The sequence below is a fragment of the Aquarana catesbeiana genome, unplaced genomic scaffold (genome assembly GCF_042186555.1).
Source record: "Aquarana catesbeiana isolate 2022-GZ unplaced genomic scaffold, ASM4218655v1 unanchor219, whole genome shotgun sequence".
Classification (NCBI taxonomy): Eukaryota; Metazoa; Chordata; class Amphibia; order Anura; family Ranidae; genus Aquarana; species Aquarana catesbeiana.
Genome location: NW_027362645.1, coordinates 553752 through 570851, shown reverse-complemented (window position 1 = coordinate 570851; position 17100 = coordinate 553752). Strand labels below are relative to the sequence as shown.

General features: G+C 46.6%; 1 pseudogene; it reads left to right on the top strand.

Moving 5' to 3' along the window:
* Window positions 1–13978: 13978 nt before the first annotated feature.
* On the top strand, window positions 13979–15030 carry LOC141121528 (small ribosomal subunit protein uS2 pseudogene; annotated as a pseudogene).
* The last annotated feature ends 2070 nt before the right edge of the window (window positions 15031–17100 follow it).

Below are 17100 nucleotides of genomic sequence, written 5' to 3'. Positions count from 1 at the left end.
ATATGGGGGTCCCTGTCGCTATAAAACGCTGACGGCGAACCTAAATATTTACCTCACTAACTAGTGTCACCAGCGACACTAATACAGCGATCAGAAAAATGATCGCTTAGTGACACTGGCGACAGGGGCTGATCAAGGGGTTAAAACTTTATTAGGGGGAGTTAGGGGGGTATCCTAGACCTAAAGGGGGTAATACTCACTGTTCCAACACTATAACTGTCACAAACTGACACCCATGCAGTAAAAAAAAAACTGCTGGTGTCAGTTTGTGACAGGGGGGGGGGTGATTGGGGGGGGATCGGGGGGCGATCGGGGGGGGGATCGGGGTGTTTTGTGTGCCTGGCATGTTCTACTGTGTTGTGTAGTGTTGGTGCACTCACAGTGAAGTCTTCTCTCCTCGACGCTGCAACGGAATACCGAGCCGAGGAGAGATGACATCATTTCCTTTGCTGCTGTTTAGCATACAGCAGCAAAGGAAGTGATCTGATTGGCCGGCGGCGATCGCGAGGGGTGGGCCACGAACAGATGGCCTCCCCCTCACCTCCGATCGCCGGGGGACAAAACGGGACCGCCTCGGGCACCGGGGGGGGGTCCGATCGGACCCCCCACCCGCGGGAGGCAAATCACGTACATGTACGTGATTTTGCCTGCCCGTGCCGCCTTGCCGACGTACATCGGCGTGAGGCGGTCCTTAAGTGGTTAATATACAGTATCTCACAAACGTGAGTACACCCCTCACATTTTTTGTAAATATTTTATTATATCTTTTCATGTGACAACACTGAAGAAATGACACTTTGCTACAATGTAAAGAAGTGAGTGTACAGCTTGTATAACAGTGTAAATTTGCTGTACTCATGCAGCCCCAGAGCATGACATTCCCATCACCATACTTCACTGTAGGCAAGACACACTCGTCTTTGTACTCCTCACTAGGGATGAGCTTCGAGTTCGAGTCAAACCCATGTTCAACTCGAACATCGCATGTTCGACCATTTGTCGAATTGCGAACGATATGGGCCGTTTGCGCCAAATTCGAGTGGCGCGTCATCGCAGTGCATTGCTGGCTGATGATTGGCCAAGCATGCACTATGACCCACATGCTTGGCCGATCACAGCACCGTCTGTACAGAGAGCTGTATTTGGCCAAAGCCAGGGTGGCTTTGGCCAATTATGGCTCAGGGGGTTTAGTACACGCCCCACACAATATAAGGCTGCTTGCACGTCGGCCCTGTGTAGTGTGTTCCGGCGTTGAGAGAGAGATAGAGAGAGAGAGAGACAGTGTCATTTGATTTAAGTTAGATAGAGTAGGCAGGCGAGTCAGCTGCACTTACAGTGTATTGTATATATATATATATATATATATATGCATCCTAGGTGTTGTATATATATATATATATATATATATATATATATATATATATACACTGTATTTAATTTAGCTAGATTTGTTCCTGTTATTCTCTTCCTCCTGACTTAAGAAAATTGCTGGTGTTCTTCTGATCCTAATAGTCCTATTAGCTACAGTATTTACAGTTAGTGTAGTGCGTCCTCTGCACAGTGTGTACCTAAAGCTACCTGAAGAAAATTGGTGGTGTTCTTCTGATCCTAATAGTACCATAGGCAGCTGCAGTATTTACAACTTAGTGTAGTGCGTCCTCTGCACAGTGTGCACCTAAAGCTACCTGAAGAAAATTGGTGGTGTTCTTCCGATCCTATTAGTACCACAGGCATCTGCAGTATTTACAAGTTAGTATAGTGCGTCCTCTGCACAGTGTGCACCTAAAGCTACCTGAAGAAAATTGGTGGTGTTCTTCTGATCCTATTAGTACTACAGGAAGGCAGCTACAGTATTTACAGTTAGTGTACTGTGTCCTCTGCACAGTGTGCACCTAAAGCTACCTGAAGAAAATTGGTGGTGCTCTTCTGATCCTATTAGTACCACAGGCAGGCAGCTGCAGTATTTACAGTTAGTGTACTGCATCCTCTGCACAGTGTGCACCTAAAGCTACCTGAAGACAATTGCTGATGTTCTCATACTAATAATACTACAGGCAGGCAGTTGATTCTGCTAGCTGCAGTATCAATATATATATACACCCCAGCTTTGTGCAGCTACATCTCACTGCAGGCCATTAGTATGTCTGGAAGGCCAACAAGGAGAGGCAGACAGTCACAAGCCAATAAAAGAGGGCAAGCAGGCTCTGTGTCTAGAGGTAACAGTGCTGGTCGTGGGACACGCTTGTCCTTTTTTTCGGCAGCTGGCCGTGTTGAGCCGCAACATGTGGAAGACTTGATAGAGTGGATGAGCAAGCCGTCCTCATCCTCCTTATCCTCTCTCACCCAGGCTCAGGGTACTTGGTCTGGCAAAGCAGCTGCCAACACGGCCTCTTCCCTCGGCCTAATGGCATCAGTCACTCCTTCCCTAGCTCCACCATGTCCTCCTGAGGAGTCCCCTGAACTGTTTGACCACAGTGTTGGGTACATGCTCCAGGAGAATGCCCAACATTTTGAAGGCTCCGATGATGGTACCCAGCTAGAGGAAAGCAGTAACGTGAGCCCAGAGAGAGGAGGTGCCCAAGAAGGACAGCAATCTGGCAATCATGTTCCCCCAGCTGCAGCATACTGCCAGCTTTGCTCCAATGATGAGGAGGGAGGGGATGATGAGGTCACTGACTACATGTGGGTGCCTGATAGTAGAGAGGAGGTGGAGGAGGAGGAGGCGGCACAACTCCAATGAGGCAGGATGCCCTCCAGGGGCCAGCTAAAGGGCAGCACACTGACTGCATCACGCTGCAGAGCTCTGCATGTGCAGGGCACTGCTGTCTCTGCGCATTATTCCAAAAGTTCTTTGGTGTGGGCCTTTTTTGAGATGAGTGCATCAGATCCCAGCACTGCTATTTGCAACATATGTCTCAAGCGTATCTCGCGTGGCCAAAACATCACCCGCTTGGGCACCACATGCTTGACCAGACATATGTCGACCTGCCATGCAGTTCGTTGGCAAGTGTACCTAAAAAACCCACACCAAAGAACAACGCAGACCTCTCCTTGCTCCTCATCAGCTGGGATCTCCAAACTCATTTTACCTTCAGTCCTCTCTGAAACCTGCACTGAGAGGAATGAAGGTGTAGAATTAGGTGTGTCAAAGCCAAGTACTTGCGGGCAATCTGCTATCAGCACACCGACGTCAGATTGTACCAGGCAAATTTTCCTGCCCCAGCTGCTGCACCACCAAAAGAAGTTCACTCCTAGCCATCCATATGCCCAGCAGTTGCATGCTAGCTTGGCTAAATTACTAGCACTTTAACTGCTGCCTTTTCAGTTGGTAGACTCTGCCCCCTTCCGTGAGTTTGTGGAATGTGCGGTTCCTTAGTGGCCGCTTCCCAAACGCCACTTTTTCTCACGAAAGGTGATTCCGGCTCTCTACCGGCATGTGGAAGGCAATGTCTTGGCCTCGCTTGACAGGGCGGTCAGCAGTAAGGTGCATATTACCGCTGACTCATGATCCAGCAGGCACGGACAAGGACGTTACCTATCTTTCACTGTGCACTGGGTGACTCTTCTGGCAACTGGGAAGGATAAAGGACAGGGTGCGGTAGTATTGGAGGTTGTTCTGCCACCATGCCTACAAAATTCTTCTAGTGGTGATTCTGCCACACCTCTCTCCTCCACCTCCTCCTCCTCTTCTTCCTCCATGGCCTCTTCCTGTGCTGATTTGTCCCTGGAACCAGCGGTGCTCCGTAGGCGCTCAAGGGGCTATGCAAGCATGCAGGCAAAAAGATGCCATGCGGTGCTTGAGTTGGTCTGCTTAGGGGACAGGATCCACACTGGGGCAGAAATTCTGTGAGCTCTGCAGCGGCAGGCTCAGAGGTGGTTGATGCCATGCCAGCTTCAGCCAAGAATGGTTGTATGCGACAATGGCACCAACCTTCTCTCCGCCCTCCGACAGGGACACTTGACCCATGTCCCATGTTTGGCACACGTCCTAAATTTGGTGGTGCATCTTGAGCAGGTACCCAGGCTTACAGGATCTCCTGAGGCAGGCCAGAAATGTCTGGTCATTTCCGCCGGTCATACAATGCCAATGCTCGGCTGGCTGACATTCAAAGCGAATACAATCTGCCCACCAACCGCCTCATTTGTGACATGCCCACCAGGTGGAACTCAACATTGGCAATGCTGCAGCGGCTGCACTCACAGCAGAGGGCTATCAATGTGAGTATGGCACCAGGACAGGGTCAGGGAAGATTGGCTTCTTTTCGCCACGCCAGTGGCTACTTTTCAAGGATGCATGCACTGTCCTGTTATGATTTGAGGAGGCCACTAGGATGGTGAGCAGTGACAATGCAGGAATCAGTGATACTGTCCCTCTTGTCTTCCTGTTGGAGCACATGCTTCGTGGAATAACGGACAGGGCACTTGAGGCAGAACAGTGGGAGGAAGAGGAGGACTTCCTTACCTCTTAAGGCCCCCTTTATCCAGATAGTATTTCTGTGGGCCCGCTAAACAGACAGGAAGAATAGGAGCAGGATTGTGTCAGCATGGACGTGGAGGATAACGATCAGCAGCAGTCTTCAAGGAATGGTTTTCAGTCCCCAGAAACTTTAGAAGTTGTACGTGGCTGGGAGGAGGTTGTTATGAATCATGTGATCCTTAGTGACCCAAAGGACTCAGAATCGAATGCCTCTGCAAACTTACGCTGCATGGCCTCCCTGATTCTGCAAAGCCTGCGAGAGGACCCTTGTGGTATCAAGGAGAGGGATCATTACTGGCTGGCAACCCTTCTTTATCCACATTACAAGGGTAATTGCAGAACTCATCCTGCCTTCGCAGAGGGAGCAGAGGATGAAACATCTTCAGGAGGTCTTGAAGAAAAGTTTGTGCAATGTGTTTCCAGACCCTGGGAGGTTAAAATTTCCTGGTGCTGGAGGCGTGGGTGATAATCATCACCCACTCAGAGTTGGACTGGGATGAGAGACGTGAGGACATAACATCTGTCACGGAGGGAGGGGCCTGAGTGTGCCGGCCGGTGCACGGACAAGTGCGAATCTGCGTGAGAGCCTGGCGGACGCAAAGGAGGGGAGGAGAGGAGTCCGCAGATGACATCCACCAAGCCCATCCCAGGACAAGGCGCTGCTGTGAGGCGCTCTCCGCAGGTCACCCGTTAACGTGGGTGAGGCTGACAGGAGGTGCTGAGCAGGTTGGTGTGTGTGGGAAAGGGAGCGGAGCGGTCCCCCCTCTCCCCCTCCCCCCTCCGTTTTCCTACCACTCGATCCCGGATGTCTGCAGTCTCTCCGTGATCCATGGAGGTTTAGCAGTGGCGTTTAGCTTCTCACCCATCACGGATTTGTCAGATTGAGGAGTTGCTGGGAGCCGTTGGAGGTGAAACCACGAGGCAATAGACAGCAGTTTTGACAGCAGTTCTGATGAGCAGAAACGAGAGGTATCCCTTTTGTTATTGCACAGTTTAAGCACATGCTTTGGAAGTTGGAGTTAAAGTCACCCAGGGCTGAGAAACTGTACATGCTTCAAAAAGAAAGAAGTAAATGTGGGTGTATCATTCACTGTGTGGACTGCCGAGGGTCTATCTATATAAAAAAACCACTGTCAAATAACATACGGAAGGAATCAAACTATAGATAATGAACTGTGGCTGCAAGAGGAAAGTCCTACCTATGTATCCTTTATGAAGATCAAGGTGGTAATTATCTGGAAAGTAGCTTTTCTGAGGATTTGACAAAATATTACTTAGGTCTTATTTATAGAGCGTGATTAAGCTCTCGTGTATTGGAGGAATGACTGCAAAAGTGGGAGATGATTTATGAAAACCATAACTGTATGTGGTAAACAAGGTATACCCCTGGTGTGAGGTTATTAAATCAGACTCATAGAGGTCATTTACTTATATTAGTCCTGAAGGAGGTTGGATAGGAGGTGGGGTGTCTCAAGGTATCAGCAACTCCTCCTCTATAGCCATTTGACCCAGTGAAGATTTGTTAGAGGTTGATCACAGTGGACTATTTAAAACATTGGTTGAAAAGGGGAGGCCCCTAGCACAGAGCTATCCCTACTGACCTGTGCATTGGTGGGTTTCCTGGGGGTCCCCCTTCTTCTCCTTTTTTTTTTCTTTCCCTCTATCTACTCCTGGACCCTCTGACCCTCATTCCCATAGCGATTCTCCTTCTAAGCTGGGAGAGGGAACTGAATTAACTAAAACTGGGGAGTAAGATAGGAGGGACTAAAAAGAGAGGCACTATGAGTAAGGCTTCAACGAAATCAAGGGGGGGTCCCTCTAGATCTCTGAAAGAGAAATTACCAGCAACTACAATTAAACATTATATGGCTCAAGGAGCCCGAAGACCACAGGAATGGAAAAACAAGGGTCAGCTAAAGCTGATAAGAAAAGGGGAGCAGAGAAGACAATAGGAGATGTATCAGACCAATCTAGGGACGATTTAACAACAGAAAGTGAACTGGAGATAACTAGACTGGAGGAACAGAGAGAAGAGGCTCAAATCCCCACTAAAGCAGAGATAATGGGAATGTTCCTCAGACTAGAAAATTCAATCAAGGAGGATATAAGCCTGCTGAGAGCTGACCTGGGAAATTTATTGGGGAGAGTAGAGATGGAGGAAAAGAAAACAGATCATCAAGCCCAGGAGTTGGGTATCTTACAAGAGCAAGTCAAAACAATCCAACATAACCAGAGGTTGATCCTCTATAAATTAGAAGACCAAGAAAACCACAATAGGAGACAGAACATGAGAATCCAATCAGTCCCGGAAACTAGAGGGGAAGACCTGAGAAAAAGTAGAATCCTAGGCCCTATGCTAGACAGAGGAGTAGAGGACTTTCCAAAAATAGAGAGGGTACACCGGGTCGGAAAACTTAACAACACAGAGGGGCCCAGGCCAAGGGACATAATAGTTAGATTCAGGTTTTATGAAGATAAGGCAGAAATCTGGAGAAAAATGAGAGGCAAAGCTCCCTTTGAGATATGACGGAATAGAACTTCAAGTTTTCCCTGATTTAGCACCTGCAACCCTGGCAAGAAGGTGACTATTAAAACCACTTTTGGAGCAGATGCGGACAAAGAACATTAAGTATCACTGGGGTTTCCCGGCTTGCCTACTGGGCTTTAAAGAAGGTCGTTCAGCCAGATTAAGATTTCCGGAAGAGCTGGAGTACTTTTGTAACAAGCTAGATTTACAGACGCCAGAGTTGTCAGGCTGGACAGAAGATAAAGGGGAAATTCATTAGGAGGAGAGGGTTAGATGGGAGAACGAGAAAAATTGATCCTTTTATTGGGGTTGGGGTGGTGTTTTTTGTTCGGGGGGTGGGTGTGGGTGGGGGGTGACTTTGAGGTGGGTTGAGTCAGGCAGAACTGGGTTTGGCGCTCGTCCGGTGGCCGGTTTCCCGATCCTTCCCTCCCCATCTTAGGCTGGGGGGGATGGGGGGGCACATTCAGAGCCTCACCTCGGTACTAAGAGATTGGCTGAGGGTTACAGAAATATGAAGCCCTTGACTGTCTAGCGGCCATGGTGGGGCCTGAGTGTGGGAGGGTTGTGGGTGGGGGGGTGGAGAGGGGGGGGATGGTTGGAGGGGGGGTGTGGGGGGGGTGGGGAGAGGAGGATGGGCGGGGGGGCACCTCTGGTATTTTGCAAATAAGAGTGTCTAGTCTCCGAGATAGTTAAGTAAAGTGTTCTCAGCACAGGATAATAGGATAGAAGAAATGACTACAATAAACTTTATGACCTATAACGTTAGAGGTTTAAATACTCCCACCAAGAGACATAAGATCCTAAAAGAATTAAAACGATATGGGGCAGTGGTGGTCTTTTTACAAGAGACCCATCTATCCCATGAATCTAACGTGAAATTGCACCCCCGTAATTTCCCAACATGGTATTACGGAGACACAATCACAAAGAGAGCTAGATGTGTCTCAATAGGGTTTGTAAAAGGACTCCGATTTACCTTGGAGGACAGGCTGACAGACCCGGAAGGGAGATTTCTCCTCCTAAAAGGGAAATTAGGTGAAATGGAGTGTACGCTGGCAAATATCTATGCCCCGAATAGGAATACGATTAAGTATATAAAGGCTATCTTGGGGAAGCTGATGGAAGTTAAGAGTGGATACGTGATCCTGATGGGGGATATGAACTTCTGCATGGACCCAGGCCTGGATAGTATGTCCAGGGTACAGGGGACAAATAACGTACAATTAAAAAAGATTAAAAAAAAATGGTATATGTGTCAACTGGTAGATATTTGGAGGATCCTTCATCCTAAAAGACAAGACTATACGTTTTACTCCCCTGTACACGGGACCTACTCCAGGATAGATTACATCTTGGTCGAGCATAGAATGATCGAGTGGGTGATAGACTTGGAAGTACAAATCTCAACACTATCTGATCACTCCCCGGTAATAATGAAGATGGTAGTACCTGGTAATCAAAGTCATTTACATGCTTGGCGCCTGAATGAAGATCTTATCCGGGACGAGGCGACCTCAGCAATTGTGAGAAAGGAACAAGAACAATACTTTGAAACAAACGATACAGGGGAGGTTTCGGGGTCCACTCTGTGGGAGGCGCACAAGGCCTACATAAGGGGGATTTTGATAGAAGTAGGTTCAAGGAGAAAAAAAGAGAGAACAGAGAAAATGAAAAAAATTAATGGAAGAGATTTTTAGAGCCGAGCAAGAACACAAGAAAAACCAGGGCACTCAGACAGAATTATACCAAAACTTAGTAATAAAAAGGGATGAACTGAAGGATCTTATGGAACATGAAACAAAAAAAAACATTTAATAGAATAGCTAAAGAAAGATATCTGTGGGGGAACAAGGCTAGCAAACATCTGGCTAGAATGTTGCAAAAGAAAAAAGCTATAAATTACATAGAAAAAATCCAAATGAAAAAAGAAGAAATGGTCCACTCGACCAAGGGTATAGCGGATATATTCAAAAATTACTATCAGGACTTGTATTCAGTAGATTCTGATAGGGGTCACCCAAGTGACAAAAGAGGCAAAATAAACTATTTTCTCAATAAGGCTGGACTATCTAAAATTCCAGAGAGCTTGAGAGAGACATTAGAGACCCCAATAACAGAGGAGGAAATAAACAAAGCCCTATCTGATTCAGCTCAGGGGAAAAGTCCTAGCCCGGACGGGTTTACAACGTACTATTACAAAAAATACAAGAATATTCTTACCCCAAGGTTATGTCAATACATGAATGGCCTGGGGGCAGACTATGAAATGAGCGGTGAGGTGCTGTCTGCCATTATTACAGTAATCTTGAAGGAGGGGAAAGACGGGACGATATGTTCCAGCTACAGGCCAATTTCGCTGCTAAATGCAAATACTAAATTGTACAGTAAAGTACTGGCAGGTAGGATGAAAGGAGTAATGAATCTTGCCACCTCCAGGGCGCGAGCATCAGGACAGCCCATGGCTCGGACCCAGCCCGTCAGCTATCTTGGTCCACCCAGTGCGGCCGCAACCACCACCTCCACCCGGAGCTCATCCTGTACCCCCCCAGCAGGTTAGTACCGGGACCGCCCCCCCCAGGCCTGCACCGTCCCACCTCCAGGCAGGACCACCATCCCTCCTACCCCCCCACAGCCTACCCCCTGGGGCACCACCGCAGCCGCTGTCCAATCACCCCACTCTCTAGCTGTTAGACTCGGGGGACAGACCACGGCTGCGGCCTAGCTCCAGTCACCTAGCACCCACACCTGTCCAGCGGGCCCCCGTGCCCCTACACCTGGAACACCCCCTCCTCTACACTGGACCTCACTGCGTGGGCACAGGTTACCACCGGAGACTCTGGACCAGACCAGCGTCCATCTTAGATCCGCCTAAACCCAGCCACAGCATCACTCCAACCAGTAAGTAGCGGCCAGACCCCCTCTACCCCCCACCCCCACCGTCATCCTCCGGACCATCCTGTACAGGTAAGCCACCGGGGTACCTTAGCAGTTGATCCAGGGTCCTCAAATCCGATTGCCCCTCGGGGGGTCAGGAAGGAATTTTTCCTCTGCTGTAGCAATTGGCCAGCTCAGCTAGGGGTTTTTTCGCCTTCCTCTGGATCAACGGGAGGGTGATAGGCAGCCCTCCATCACCTCCATCATCCTCCTTCAGCAACTTTCTTGCTTCACCATGTGCAATTTCAAGTACACAGCAGACGCCCTCCACAGGCTAAGAAACATCGGTTCAACTCTACCAGCCACTCAAAAAAGACTAAAAAAAAAAGAAAAATTACTAAGGGCCAACCTACAAGCAACCATCAAATACAGGGAGACACCAATCCAACTACAACAACTAGCATGCACCCTGATTAATACTAGATCTGCAGTCAAGCACAGACTAGAAATCCACGACTTCATCATTGATAACAACATAGATTGCCTCTTCATTACGGAAAGTTGGCTAACATCCGACTGCAACACCATCCTAACTGAATTGGTGCCGGAGAACTACAGCATCCTAACCGAGCATAGAATAGGAAAAAAAGGAGGAGGCCTAGCAGTGATCTTCAAATCGCACCTTGCCTTCACCAAACCAACTTCACAGAACTCAGTGCCTTTCATGGAGATACTCCCCCTGCATCTTCAAACAACACCCCAAAACACCATTCACATATTACTATGCTACATACCACCAGGACCAAAGACCAATCTCCTTACACCACTTACTGAATTCATCTCAATGCACACCCTGAAAACCAAAAACCTTCTGGTACTTGGAGACTTCAACCTTTGGGCAAGCTCCACTCAAGACCTTATTGCGACCGCCTGCATCAACCAACTGGAAGAACTAGGTCTTCAACAGCTGATAAATATGCCCACGCACGGTTCAGGACATACTCTAGACCTCATCTTCAAACAGAATATAGACATCGAGAACACACCACTACCAAGGACGGACCACCACACCATCAAATTTAAAATCACCACTAACTCCACCCTCCAAAAACAGAAACATTCAGCAACAACACACTGGAACAGATCCCAGAAAAAAATGCATTCTGAACTCTTCAAAACCACATCATCAAACAAAATACAATTGCTAAACTTAAACATCTCAATGGAACAAACACTCAACTCCCTAAACAAGGCATTACTACAAACAGCACACTCAGTAGCACCAAAACACAGAACACTCATCCGCAAAAAAAACTTGAGATGGTTTAACGGCACGCTCACCCTACTCAAGCAAGAACGCAGAAGAGCTGAAAGAGCATGGAGAAGAAATCCTACCAAGGAAAACCATACAAACTACAAAATACTTACTGTGAAATACCACAAAGCGATCTTCACAGCCAAAAAAGAACATTTCTCGAACACCATCTAAACTGCCTTAAACCGGCCGTGGGAACTTTTCAAAATAGTCACCCAATCAATGAACCCATGCTGCTTAGAGCCCCCAGCAGACGATACTCAAGAATTCTGCAATGAGTTATCTAATTTCTTAATCGACAAAATCGACATTATTCGGAAATCAATTCAACAGAAAAAAGCAACCAACCTTACCCAACCAAATCAAAAAGATGACATTGACGCGAACAGCACACAACCGCCGGACTTCTTCTTGACCCCAATCACCACTGACACGACTAAAAACATTATGAGAAACCTTCGAGACAGCACATCACCAAATGACATCATTCCCGCAAAACTCCTGAAAGAATGCTCCGACATCCTGGCTCCCACTATAACACACCTCATAAATCAGTCGTTCAAAGAAGGGATTGTGCCAACCACCCTCAAGCAAGGCATCCTCAAACCCCTACTGAAGAAATCCAATCTCAACCCTAAAGACCCTAACCACCGCAGACCGATAACAAGCCTCAACACCGTCTCCAAGATTATGGAGAAAGCGGTAGTACAACAGCTACAACGCCACCTGGACACGCATCAACTTCTGGACACTCTACAATCAGGTTTCCGCCCAGACCATGGCACAGAAACTGCACTTCTAAAAATATGGGACGATGCCCTCGAAGCAACAGATGATGGAGAATCATGTCTCCTGGTACTGTTAGACCTCAGTGCAGCATTTGACACAGTGGACCACAATACTCTACTTGTCCGGCTCACAGAAGTTGCAGGAGCCACAGATTCTAGTCTAAAATGGTTTGCATCCTTCTTAGAGAATCGCTCTCAGACAGTGAAACTAGGAGCATTCACCTCGGAAACCCGGACAATCTCCTGTGGAGTCCCTCAGGGTTCACCCTTGTCGCCAGTGCTATTCAACATCTACATCTGCCCTCTCCTTAAAATCATCAAAAAATCAGACCTCTGGTTCCACTCATACTCTGACGATACCCAAATCTACTTTCGCATCACCGGACAAAAAGACCACCATCAGCAACTAGAGAAATGCCTCACTTTGATAGATGGCTGGATGACCAATAGTTCCCTCAAACTCAACGGGTCAAAAACAGAACTTCTCTACCTACACGCTAACCAAAATCCCAAAACCAAGACTCCACGGACACCTCCCGCCATCTTTGGACAAACCATCTCTCTGAGCACCAAAGCCAAAAGTCTTGGAGTTATCTTTGACTCAGAAATGACAATGGATGCACAAATAGGATCAGTAGTCAGCGGATCTCACCATCTCCTCCACCTGCTATGGAGACTCATCCCCTTCATCCCAGAAGAGGACAAAGCAGCAGTAGTTGGAACAATCATCAATTCCCGTCTCAACTACGCAAACTCACTCTACATAGGATTACCCCAATATCAGCTTGCGCGCCTACAGGCCATTCAAAACGCGGTGGCAAGACTGCTAACAGGAAAAAAACCCTGGGAGTCCATCTCCCCATCCCTGAGGAGCCTACATTGGCTAACAGTAAAGAATCGGATCACATTCAAGACCCTCTGCCTCACCCACAAATGCATACAAGGTAACGCCCCTCAATACCCCCAAGAGAAAATAAAACACTACACACTGAATCGTAATCTGCGATCATCTAGTCAAAACCTCCTCCTCATTCCCAAATACCGCTACAAAGCAAGGGGAGAGCGAAGATTCGCAGTCCAGGGACCTCGGCTATGGAACTCTCTTCCGACTCACATCCGCATGGAAGAAAACCATCTGGTCTTCAGGAAAAAACTCAAGACTTACCTCTTCTAAGAAGTTGATAACACAAAACACATTAGCGCCTTGGAGCCACTACTGGCTATGGTACGAAATAACCCTGACATAAGTGGATTCAAGATCGGATAGCAAGAACATAAACTCGCAGCATTTGCGGATGATATACTATTTTATATATCCAACCCTCGGATCACAATGCCAAATTTGTTAAACACTTTAAAACAATATGGGGAAATATCTAATTTTAAAATTAAAAATTAAGTCAGAAATCCTTAACATAAATGTAGGTAAGAAGAAGAACAACTGCTGAAAAATGAATTTAGGTTTTCTTGGAAGAAGCAACTGAAATATCTGGGAATTAAGTTAGTGAATACCATGAAGAAAGTATACAAAATAAACTACATACCATTGCTAGACGAAATTAGAACTGAAAGTAACAGAATAATAGGCAGGCCTATATCATGGATAGGTCGAATCAATATTATAAAGATGGTTCTACTACCAAAGATTACCTATAAGTTTCAGATGTTGCCATTGGCCCTTCCCCAATTATACCTCAGAAAGCTAAAATCGATATTAATTAACTCAATATGGAAATACAGAAAACCGAGAGTATCCTTCGCAACTCTAAGGCAGGAAAAGAAAAGAGGAGGGTTAGCCGTACCAGACATTCAAAACTATTATAATGCAATCGTGATGTCAAGGGTGGTCGAATGGGTCAAGGAAAAAAAATGAATAAAGATGGGTCACGATAGAAAAAACACTTAGTAAGGCACAATTGGGAATCATAATATGGAACCCACCACACTCTAGAACGTTGAATGTAAATACACTTGCACTCACACGGAATTAAAAAGAAAGCAAGCTCTTTTTGCTTCGTTTCCAGCAGGAGACTCTCTACACGGCGTTGTCTCTTTTTCCCCATCGTAGCTTCAGGGGTGTTTAACAATGTCCGGAGGTCTGGATGTCCTGCAAATGAAAGACGAAGATGTCCTCATGTTCCTGGCTGCAGGAACTCACTTGGGTGGCACTAACCTCGACTTTCAAATGGAGCAGTATATCTAAAAAAGGAAAAGTGATGGTATTTACTTTATAAATCTGAAACCTACATGGGAGAAGCTTCTGCTTGCTGCACGTGCCATCGTAGCAATTGAAAACCCAGCTGATGTTTGTGTGATTTCCTCCAGAAATACTGGCCAGAGGGCTGTTCTGAAATTTGCTTCATCCTGTGGGGCCACCCCAATTGCTGGTCGCTTCACACCTGGTACTTTCACCAATCAGATTCAAGCTGCTTTCCGTGAACCACGCCTGTTAATTGTGACTGACCCACGTGCTGATCATCAACCACTTACTGAGGCATCATATGACAATATTCCTACTATTGCTCTCTGCAATACAGATTCACCTCTACGTTATGTGGATATTGCCATCCCCTGTAATAACAAGGGTGCCCATTCTGTTGGTCTTATGTGGTGGATGCTTGCTCGTGAAGTTCTGCGCATGAGGGGAACAATTTCCCGTGAACATCCATGGGAAGTCATGCCTGATCTCTACTTTTACCGGGATCCTGAGGAGATTGAAAAGGAAGAACAGGCTGCTGCAGAGAAGGCTACCACTAAGGAGGAATACCAGGGTGAATGGTCTGCAAATGTTCCAGAGTTTCCTCAGCCTGAAGTTCCTGACTGGTCAGAAGGAGTACAAGTCCCATCTGTGCCCATTCAGCAATTTCCTGCAGATAGTCCTGAAATCCCAGCCATAGCAGAAGCGGCAGCAGCAGCAGCTCCCAAACCTGCAGCAGAAGATTGGAGCTCCCAACCAGCTAGCACAGATGACTGGTCTACTGCCCCAACTGCTCAGGCATCAGAATGGGTTGGAACAACTACTGAATGGTCTTAAAAGGGGAAATAAAAACATTCTGGTGTTACCCATGTTCAAACATCATGGTGGACTTGAAATAAACCTGTTTGAGGAAAAAAAAAAGAAAGCAAAGTAGATATGGCGCTGTTCGGTTGTTATAATTGGTTTGGAATTCAAATGTATGTTTGATAGGGGAAGAAATTGAGGTAGGAAAGGGGATGGTGTGTGGTAATAGGTGTTCCTGGTGAGTAGTAATTAGATGAGTCTTACTCAAATGTATGTGCACATTTGGTTAAAAATATTTAGTAAAAAAGCTGAGTATGTGTTCATTGATAAGTGCATTCGGTGTGCATAAGCCCTTGGATTTGAATGTGGGTAAACTGGTGGTCCGTGGACCTGACTCAATATTAAATACAACGTGTCATAACCAACAAATAAAATTTGAATTACTATGATGTGCAAACACTGTGCAATATAAATAAATAAATAAATGATAATGCCTCTAACGTGCAATAAATACCAAATCAATAACCATAGTAAGAGACAAAAATATAAAAATATAAAATTTGTACAAAGTCCTGGTGTGTATAAACAACTACTATGTAACAAGATGAAGTTCTAAAGTGCTCTTGTGCCAGTGAAGGAATCCTTTAGATACTCTGGTGAGCTTTTTGATGAAACAACACTCTGTGCGTGCCTTATTCGTGCTCTTATTATGATTGCACTTACCAGATCCTTCACCCCCTCCTGGGTAGGGATGAGCTTCGTGTTCGAGTCGAACCCATGTTCGACTCGAACATCGGCTGTTCGATCGTTCGCCGAATTGCGAACGTTATGGGCCGTTCGCGCTAAATTCGTGTGGCGCGTCACGGCCCATAATTCACTGCGGCATCGCAGTGCATTGCTGGCTGATGATTGGCCAAGCATGCACTATGACCCGCATGCTTGGCCAATCACAGCGCCGTCAGTAGAGAGAGCTGTAATTGGCCAAAGCCAGGGTGGCTTTGGCCAATTATGGCTCAGGGGATTTAGTACACACCCCACACTATATAAGGCCGCCTGCACGGCGGCCCTGTGTAGTGTGTGTTCCGGTGTGCTGAGAGATAGAGAGAGAGAGAGACAGTGTCATTTGATTTGAGTTAGATAGATTAGGCAGAACAGTCAGTCAGTTAGCTGCACTTACAGTGTATTGTGTATATATATGCATCCCAGGTGTTGCATATATATATATACACTGTATTCAGTTTAGCTAGATCCGTTCCTGTTATCTTCTATCTAGACTATTTACATTTAATGCAGTGCGTCCTGCTCACAGTGTTCAGCTAGATCCGTTCCTGCTATTTACATTTAGTGCAGTGCGTCCTGCTCACAGTGTTCAGCTAGATCCGTTCCTGTTATCTTCTAGACTATTTACATTTAGTGCAGTGCGTCCTGCTCACAGTGTTCAGCTAGATCCGTTCCTGCAATTTACATTTAGTGCAGTGCGTCCTGCTCACAGTGTTCAGCTAGATCCGTTCCTGCTATTTACATTTAGTGCAGTGCGTCCTGCTCACAGTGTTCAGCTAGATCCGTTCCTGCAATTTACATTTAGTGCAGTGCGTCCTGCTCACAGTGTTCAGCTAGATCCGTTCCTGCTATTTACATTTAGTGCAGTGCGTCCTGCTCACAGTGTTCAGCTAGATCCGTTCCTGCTATTTACATTTAGTGCAGTGCGTCCTGCTCACAGTGTTCAGCTAGATCCGTTCCTGCTATTTACATTTAGTGCAGTGCGTCCTGCTCACAGTGTTCAGCTAGATCCGTTCCTGCTATTTACATTTAGTGCAGTGCGTCCTGCTCACAGTGTTCAGCTAGATCCGTTCCTGTTATCTTCCTACTGACAGGCAGGCTTGTCTGGTTACAGTATATAAAGCTACCTGAAGAAAATTACAGGTGTTCTATTTGATCCTATTAGTACCACGGTCAGGCAGCTAGACTATTTACATTTAGTACAGTGCGTCCTGCTCACAGTGTACAGCTAGATCCGTTCCTGTTATCTTCCTACTGACAGGCAGGCTTGTCTGGTTACAGTATATAAAGCTACCTGAAGAAAATTACAGGTGTTCTATTTGATCCTATTAGTACCAC